The 9,686-nt window shown below is 44.6% G+C and overlaps 1 long non-coding RNA gene across 1 annotated transcript in view; it reads right to left on the minus strand.

Annotated features, from left to right (window-relative positions):
- Window positions 1-3,937, minus strand: part of LOC137152188 (uncharacterized) — a 47,558-nt gene extending 43,621 nt beyond the window's left edge. The window contains exons 1-2 of the long non-coding RNA XR_010919470.1: window positions 3,843-3,937; window positions 2,020-2,126 (exon numbers count right to left, since the gene is read on the minus strand). This is a non-coding gene — a long non-coding RNA (uncharacterized lncRNA). The remainder of the gene's footprint in view (window positions 1-2,019; window positions 2,127-3,842) is intronic.
- Between the last annotated feature and the right edge of the window lie 5,749 nt (window positions 3,938-9,686).

Raw genomic sequence — 9,686 nt, forward strand, 5'->3', positions numbered from 1 at the left:
TGTATTTATTTCTTTAGGTTTGTAATACATGCCATCTCTAGAAGCCAGATTTGGATCTCTTTTATATAGTGGTAACTCCATTGAACTCAATGGAGGATAGAGCTAGGCTGTTCTCAGTGACGGTAGATGACAGAACTAGGAGTAATGGTCTCAAGTCGCAGTGGGGGAGGTATAGATTGGATATTAGGGAAAACATTTTCACTAGAAGGATGGTGAAGCATTGGAATGGGTTACCTAGGGAGGTGGTGGAATCTCCATCCTTAGAGGTTTTTAAGCTCTAGCTTGAAAAAAGCCCTGGCTGGGATGAATTAGTTGGGGTTTGTCCTGTTTTGAGCAGGGGGTTGGACTAGATGACTTCTTGAGGTCCCTTCCAACCCTAATCTTCTATGATTGTATAATAATAGTTATACTGCTGCAGAATTAGACTTCTATACATGAGAGCAAAATCTGTCCTTAAACATTTATGTCCCAATTTTGGGCAGATTAAAGAAAATTGGAAGCCCAGAATTTAGTCAAACATGAACCATCCATTCTTTATTGAACAAAGATGATTTTCAGATGCAGAATGGTTAGCGTCCCTTTAAAACTGACATGTAAGTGCCTCTTAGAAGTGTGATATTTTTTCATCTGAGTTGTTCATAGATTCTTCTCTCCAACTTTAGAACTAGATTAAAGTCAGAGATATCATATAATCTAGTTACTAGAGTGGTATTTTTTCCTCTTGTCTTTAAATGTAAGCAGGGGACACCTGGATTTTTTCATGCCAGCACTTCCCATGGATGTAGAGCAGTATCCTTTTCTGTGTGGGCCAGAAAAGTCCATTTGTACTTAAATAAGAAGAAGCAAACAGTAGTTCAGCAATGATTTACTATATATTTCTGGAAAATAGTACTGAGAGCAGTAAAACTGCAATTACTATGACACGGATTTATGAGGTACTCAACACACAGATACTCCTTGGCATTACCACTCAGGGAGCAGATCTCACACACACTGTTCATGTCTGCCATGTAGAACCAATAATTCTAGCCCGCTGTGTTTTCTCTGCTTGTCTACTTACTCATTCCTTAACATTAATCAGCATCGATAACTCAACAAGAGAGGTCAGATCACCTATCACTGTTCTTATCATGAAACCAGGCACATCCACTGAAGAGGTGATTTTCTCAAGAACTTGAACTTTTCTGTGTGTGTCAAGATAGAAGAATAAACAAAAAGACTAATTGCTATTGTTCTTGATTAGCTGCTGAAACAAATATCTTTATTCAAAGAGCGCTTGTTCATGCAACTTCTGAGGGGTTTGATATTTAAGAACATTTTAAATACAAGAGAATTAAAACATCCAGAGTGATGGCAAGTTGCTGCTTTCCATAGAAAAAGCCTTGTTTTCCCACTGGCCTGGAGCTAGGGTGACCAGATAGCAAGTATGAAAAATCAGGACAGGGGGCGAGGGGTAATAGGCAGCTATATAAGAAAAAAACCCAAATATCAGAACTGTCTCCATAAAAATCAGGACATCTGGTCACCCTACCCGGAGCAGAGGAGGATTAAAATGCTTTGTACGGCAATTAGAACAGATTAATAGAACTACTCTCTACGGGCCTGCTCCTCATTCCATTGCAGTCAATGGGAAAACTTCTGCTGCTGGCCCCTCTCACAGGCAGGATACTGAACTGGATGGACCATGGTCTCATCCAGAGTGGCAATTCCTATGTTCCATTGGCTTCAGCAGAAGAAGGATTATAAGGCCCCAAGATACCTGGAAGACTTAACCGCCTTGCTCGGACATGGCAGAAATGGGAGGTATCCTTTAGTATCTGCAACAGAGTTGTACTAAAAGTGCACAAAAAGATATATAGTTCTGAATTCATGTTTTGGTGGACGACTCTAGGTAGTCTTATACTATATTATGCAATGTCTACACTAGATAAATCCTAAGGTGAACTGTGTGAATTGGTAAAAATACCAAACAAAAACACACAAATTGGCTGCCGTGCTTTTAGTTAGATTTTAACTAACCTTTTCATTGGGCAATGGCTGCGAATTGTTGGATGCAAATTGAGCTGAAAAGTTGAGATGGCAGCTCATTTCCTTTTGAAGAATAACCTTTACTGCTCTTCATGACACTGTAGAGAGCAAATGCATAAATGTTCAGAGGTGCCCTGGGGTGGATGGATAGATTCAGTGTATGCAAATGTCAGCATTCCAGTCACCCCTGGCATGTTCGAAGGTTAGAATATGAGCAGTCTTTTTTTTCTTAGACATGCTCTACATCTAAAAATTTAGAGCAACCTAGCTACATTGCTCAGGGGGTGTGAAAAATTCACACTCCTTAAAGACAGAGTTAAGATGACGTAAACCCTAAGATAGACACCCCTAGGTTGAAGGAAGAATTCCTGAGTCGACCTAGCTACCACTTGGAGAGGTGGATTTACTATCACAAAAACTTAATCACTGAAAAAAACTTTTCCATTGTTGTAAATAGTGACTACACTACAGTAGCATAACTACAGTGCTAGTTCAATCTATTCAGTTTTTCTGCAATCAGCCCCTGGAGAAAATACATATAGACTCTAGGCAAATGCATTCTGAAACTCCTCTAAAATTCATTAGAGCTTCCTATCCAAACACTAGGCACTAACATGCTTTTCAAAAGCTGTAAATGTTCTTGGCTCTCCCTTAGCTCAGTCAAACCACTTTTGATTTTAAAGGCAGTGTAAAATGAAACATGTAAAACCAAAACAATTCTGAAGACACAATGGTAATTACAGTGAGTCAGATTATCAACTGATGTATAATCACTATAGGTTGGTTAAAGTTAATGGAGCTAGCCTGATCTATACCAGTGTTTCTCAACCTTTTAAGTAGCAAGTACCCCCTAACTTCTGAAAATTTTAATAAGTACCCCAACACTCAATTTTCCAAGGGATTTTACATTTACAGACTATTGTGAGCCATATGTTGGAAGAAGGGCTGAGTATATAAGGCCGTGATATGACAGATGTCAGATCTAGTGTGGGTAAAGTTATCACCTTTACACCAGGGGTGCACAACTCAAGTATGTACCTGGGCTAGAGGTGATGTTGGCCAAAGCTAGGAGGCTTTGAGCGGCATGCCAATGCTGGGGAATATAAAGTGCCGTGCCAAATTTTAAGCCATAGACTTGAGAAGGGAAAGGGGTGAGAGAGAGACAGGGAAGGAAGGCAAGGGAGAGAGAGAAACAGGAAAAGAGGGTCACTGGTAAAATCTGGGACTGTCATAGTTGTCTAGCTGAGCAGTGAAATTGACAAGTTTTCTGGGCACTGAGAGGCCAGTTCCCAAGATGCAGGAGGCTGCCACCTGAGAGCTGGGACTCGGCGGGAAGTAGGGGGCTGCTGCCCACCTCCCCCAGAAACTAACAGCTGCCACCTGCCTCCCAGCTGAGCCTGGGTGGGAAGCGGGCCGCTGTCGCCTGGCTTCCCCAGAGGTTGGCAGCTGCCGCCCGCCTCCCCTTCACTCTATTTTTCCCCAGAGACCCCCTGCCTGTGTCTCGGGTACACATACCACAGATTGAGAAACTATGATCTATACCATCTGAGGACCTGTCCCAGCAGAATTTTTAGGATTCAAAATTCAGTTATCCAACATTATGCTGATATTTAAGAATATCTTTGAAAATTCCTCTCAATTATTCAAAATCAGGATTATCAGAGTTTATTCAACATGCTCATGACATTTGGGGGAAGGTTGTTTGGAGCTTCAAAAGCAGCATGGAATCAAATTGCAAATTAAGAAAGACCAGCAAGCAACTTCCCTCTCAGTATCTATGACAGTCCAAGAGCAGAGCAAACTATGCTACTCACTTTTGCTTCTACTGAAACAAGAAAGCAGTGGTGGTTGAGTGGGCCATCTCCACAGCAATGGGTAAAGGAAAACTGAGGAGAAACACTTCTGGTACTTACCAGCAGAAAGAAAGATACAGCCATTTGTAAAATGGCTTCCTTAGGGCCACAGTTGCTTATGTGTGTCAAATTTAAAGGACCATCCTGTGACGAAGTGGGAACGTTCTTAAAGTTTTTCATGAATACTTTGTGTACCTCAGTTTCCTCTGTGTATCTAAATGGTGGGACAAGAGTGTGTGATCATTGCAGAGACCCTAGAGGGCAAGCGTAATGTCTCTAGCTGCTTGCAGTTAGGCAATAGCTGGACACTCTTTAGCATGGCAACTAATGACCAAGGCCCTCTGGAAAAGCCAGGTGGCTGTGACGAACTGGAGGAAAGAGAGAGGTGGAGGCTAGGTGATCTGTTTGCCCAGGGAAAGGGACAAAGGACAGAGGAGGGACAACTAGGTGTGACTAAGAGTGGGCAGCTGGAAGCTAGTCAGTCTCCTGGTTTGGGATGGAGGGAGGGGAACCCAGGGCTCTGGATTCCCCCAAGATGGGCTTTGCTGAATGTTTCTATTTCCTGTGCTAACAAGAACTGTTCTATTTTGTGTTACAGATGATGAATAAACCAGTCTGTTTTACAACGCTGGCTGGGAGTCACTGCTGACTGCGAAGTTGGAGGTGCATGGCCCCTACAGGGGGGTGGGGGGAAGGTGCAAAGCTTCCCTGGGTGTCCTCTTTAGGTGCACACACTGAAGGGAACTCAGGGTCTAGAACAGGAGTGTTGAACACTCATGGGCACTGAGTAATGTAGGTGGAGGAAGCCTTAGCCTTCCCAAAGAGCCAGGTGTGGCCCTGCCCCCTCCTGCTGCCTCTGCAGCAGAAGCTTCCCAGGCGCTGCTGGGGCTGCCTGGGCATGGCTTCAGGACAGCTGGGGCCACCAGCGGGTGCTGGGATTGCATGCAGCCCCAGCACTGGGGCAGCTGGGGTTGCCGGCAGGCCCTGGGGCCACACGTGGCTGCCTCTCTGGGGCAGCTGGGGCCATGTGCAACTCAGGCTGCCTGGCTGATGCTGGGACTGCTGGCCAGGACTCTCAGGCAGCTGGTGGTGCCGGGGCATCCCTGTTGGGACTCGGGGAGGCCCAACTTTGGGGTAGGGTGGGGCAGGGCTTCTCCGCCTTGGCTGCAGTTGCGGGGGGGAGCTCCATCATGGTGAAGGAAGAGGTGGGAGGGGAGGAGCCATAGACTAGCCTCCCCCAACCAGTGGTTCACCCGGCGCCCATGTAAACACTCCAAGGTCACGCCCAGCGGCTGCTGAAGCCAAGGAGGCTTACCCTAATGAGAGTGTGCCCCGAAGGGAGACACATTACGAGAGGGTCCTGTCTGAACTTCATTCAGAATGGTTCCAGAGCACCGAGCCTGTGCACCTGTGACACAGCCCCAGAAAGGCATGCTGAGAGAAAAATTCCTAAAGGAGGGCAACACTGCCGGGAGTTAGAATGGACCAGGATGTCACCCAGGAAGGTGCTGCTTCTGTGCTATGCACATTGACATTATATTACGGGTGGGAAGAATTATTTCCGTACTTAATTTGTCCCTGTGGCCTTAAGGTCAAATTCTGTAAGCTTCTGAGTCCCCTCAATAACCACTGACTTCAGTGAGAGCTGAGGGGCATTCAGCAACCCGCAGACATAGCCAATAGGCCCCTGAGTTTTATAGTATCTTGAAAGCCTCTTTTCTGAAAGCCCATGCAGCTGAATTACAAGACACACTAGACAGCTAGAACTGTTCCCCTCAAAACACAATTGAGTTCTGGTCACCATACCTCTACTCACCTTCTAACAGCAGCGTGTTTCTCATTTTGAGCAGGTGTGGTTCATTCATACAGAAAGCCACAGATACTTCCCACAGGAACAGCACATTTTGTACTACATTTATGCCAAGAATAATCTTCAAAATCTAGTAGAAAATGTCATAGGTTTACTTCTTATGGTGCTTGTTCTAGTAACATAGAAAAGAGAAATGAAATATGAATATGGCATCCTTCATAACACATTAGCTAACCAGCTTGTAGACCATCCTGCAACACAACAGGAGAAGAAAACACTTCTCTGACTCAGCATGAGACACATGACTAAGGTATGAAGGACAGATACAGGAGTAAGCACAATATTTTAAGTCACAGGATGAGGTGAAGGTATAGCACAGGGTCAGGCCAGGGCCAGGCTGTCGCATGGATCCTGGTTCTAGTCATCATGTAAGGAAAATGGCACTTTGGGGTCACAAGGGACTGCTCTGACTGGATTGAAGTAGCCTCTATGGAGTGGATTCCAAAGCCTGCAGGGAGGATTCCTTTCCCCCACCCCTCCCTGAGTTATCTAGTGCTCTACTCAAACTTTGTGCTTTGATCCCTGGATATGTTGCACACACATACAGTAGGAACTGTATACCTTGTCATGGATGTTATTTTGTGCCCAGGTATCTGTAATTGTGGGACACACTAAGTGTCCTATATATTAACCTCTGAATGGGGCAGATAATTATTAAAGGATTCATTCCATCACCGTTCACTTTATTGTGTTGATGAGTTCTTTTTGATTGAATTTAAGCATCGTCACAGATAACTGGCCCCCTCAAGAGGGAATGGATCCAGTTCAGCTGTGATTAGTTAGTCACCTCCTGATGATGCCTGATAGAGGGCACCTGACCTTTATAAAGACTCAGGCAGCAGCTAAGAAAATGGAATAGGAAGGAGTAGTAAAGAGCTTGACTTCAACCGGCGTTATGTAACTAAATACTTCTGAGGCTCTGGGCCCGCAAGCATGGAGAGAGTTGTTGGGGCAGGGCTATGGATGGGAGCTGTTAGAAAGAACTGCCAAGCATGCGGATGCTGTGCTGAGTAGAAAGCTTGTGCGGTGGCTCCTAAGTAAAGAAGAAGAGCCAGCTCAGGAACAGCAGGCTGAGCCCAGGAACAAGAGGGTGATTCTGGAGGGAGGTCCTGCTGAGCAGAGGGTGGATCAGCAAGTAAAGGGGCTTGGGGAATGGGATGCTGTGGGGAGTTCTCTTGCAAAAAGCCTGAGGGGAGGGTTATGGGAGAAGAGCTGCAAGAAGTGTGGAGAATTGGTGAACGTGTGAAGGCCCTGGGGTTGGGGCACAGGAATTAGACAAGAGGCAGAGTTGACAAGTAGGTAGTCTGGAGATAGTGATCCTGCAGTGGGCAGAGAGAACTGCTGCATTTTAACCTATCTTACCTGAGGGATCTGCTGATGATGGCGCTTATACTGATAAATTATGAGTGGAAGCAGTGCTTCAACTGGACTCTGAGAGGGACAATATCTCTGATAGGTGATAAAACATGGTGAAACAACATAGTCTGATAGGTGATAAAAATGGGTGACTTGGTTGGTCCTGGGGACAATAGAGTAAACTGATCCAGGAATTACTTGTAGCACTTGGGGTGGCTGCTGGTGAATTCTGGGGGGGCTGACCCATGTTTCAAGCATACACTACATGTTTCCAGCAACATGTATTGATGAACACACAAAACAACAGTCTCGAGCTACCCGATAGAGAAGGGTACAATAAAAGGAATATTGTGTATGCAGCACCAGTGGACATATTGTTGACTGTACCCACACCCCTCTGAACTAGCTGAGCATTTCTTATCAAATATGTCTGATTCACTTAGAATCATAGAATATTAGAGTTGGAAGAGACCTCAGGAGGTCATCTAGTCCAACCCCCTGCTCAAAGCAAGACTAACCTCAGCTATATCATCCCAACCAGGGCTTTGTCAAGCCTAAGCTTAAAAACCTCTAAGGATGGAGATTCCACCACCTCCCTAGGTAACCCATTCCAGTGCTTCACCACCCTCCTAGTAAAAAACTTTTTCCTAATGTCCAACCTAGACCTCTCGCCCTGCAACTTGAGACCGTTGCTCCTTGTTCTGTCATCTGCCACCACCGAGAACAGCTTAGCCCCATCCTCCCTGGAAGCTCCTTTCAGATAGTTAAAGGCCGCTATCAAATCCCCCCTCACTCTTCTCTTTTGCAGACTAAACAAGCCCAGTTCCCTCAGCCTCTCCTCATAAGTCCTGTGCTCCAGCCCCCTAATTATTTTTGTTGCCCTCCGCTGCACTCTCTCCAGCTTGTCCACATCCTTTTTGTAGTGGGGGGGTCCAAAACTGGACACTTTTGGAGATGTTATCAGTTCTGACCCTTTCCCATTCTACACTCAAACTGTCTTAGCTGCTTCAGTTATGCCAGTGTGTTCTGTTACATGTGTGCTGTGAATGACACAGACTTTTTGCCTTTGAGTTAGTTGCTGAACTGAATTGCTCAGGTGAGGCCAGGACTTAGGGATATTCAAGCCATACCCCCTCTTCCCAAGTCAGGCACGTGGAGAGTTGGTTTAAAAATTTCAAAACATTTCGTTTAAAAACAGGGACAACATTTTTTGGGGAAAAAAGTTCCCATTTTTTCACCTGGCTCTAGTGACGCAGGAGTTGCTATGGTAGGTGTGCTACCCAATGATCCTAATCTTCAGGTAGCCAGTTAAGCCAGCCTTAGTGCACTTAAGGATGTAGCCCCCTGTGCTGTGGCATGAGGCAGCCTGGGAAAGAGCTAGGAATAACTACAGGATCTAACCTATCTCCAGCAGCCTCAATTAAAATAAAAAAACAACAACTTTCTTTTTATTAACAGACAATTGGTTGTATTCAGAGTCTATAGGAGTTGTGAATGATGCTGCTTCTGGAGCATTTAGATAAGCATTTCCTGTTTTGCTTAGGAAAACTCCTCTCTTGCAGAAACTGGATTCCTCCCATTGGTGCTCGCACTTCAACTTTGATGGCATGATAAAGTGTAATTTGAACTTTCCTGTTCCAGGGTAATCTCTGGAACATCATGTACTCTTGCAAGCATTTTTACTCCAAAAGGAATGAGAATGTATAACTACATCAGAGAGCTTACACAGTGCTTACTCATAGCTTTCCTGGCTGTAGTAGCCTGGGTTATTAGTCTCACACTTCATGAGCACCAAATGCACATCAAACATTTAAAAAGGCGGGGGGGAATGGGGAAAGCAATAGGAAGATACCTTTCAAAGGTTTGCCCACTCCTAGTAATACCTGCACACCTATGACCAAATGTCATTGATGACTGTGTATGTATTTGTTGGTAATTTCTGGACAGTGTGTAGTGCACAAAGACACCCTATCATAAATACCTCAATATCCATTCTTATGATGGTTTCAAAGGGTAAGTTTTTTGAGGCAACCTCTCCCCACTTCTGCCACAAAAGCCTTCCTATCTACTAGTGATGGTTCTATGCCCATTCCTTCCTTCCATGGAAGTGTTGCCCTGAATTTGTTCCTGTCTAAATTGGATTCTGAGCCCTCTGGGGAAGAAGCAGTGTCTTACTTTTTTTTTATAGCGTACTGTGCACGTGTGCAGTACTACATAAATAGTTAATAATAATAATAGCAAAGAAAACACAAAGGTCTAGGTATGTGCAAACATTTCAGTTTTGTCAAGTCTAGTGCTGCAGTGCAATCTACAGAGCAAGACAATATAGGGTGGCCACACAGTAAGGAGGTTTATTTTTTAAAACAATTGTGAAACAGCTCTAGGAGCCCAGTATAAAATAAATGTATTTTTAAAAAAGTCTTTTCAAAATGGTAATAGGTAACTACTTTAGGTGGCTTTGTGCGGTAGTTGTACCTAGGGGAATCAAAGGAGCACAGCTGAGTATTGCCATTTAACACCAAGGAGTAAGATTGTCCCTTAATAGTTTCACTCGTCATTATCCAGGAGATATATTTGCA

Source organism: Emydura macquarii, unplaced genomic scaffold, assembly GCF_026122565.2.
Source record: "Emydura macquarii macquarii isolate MOO-44397 ecotype Brisbane River unplaced genomic scaffold, CSIRO-AGI_Emac_v2 contig_1146, whole genome shotgun sequence".
NCBI lineage: Eukaryota > Metazoa > Chordata > Testudines > Chelidae > Emydura > Emydura macquarii.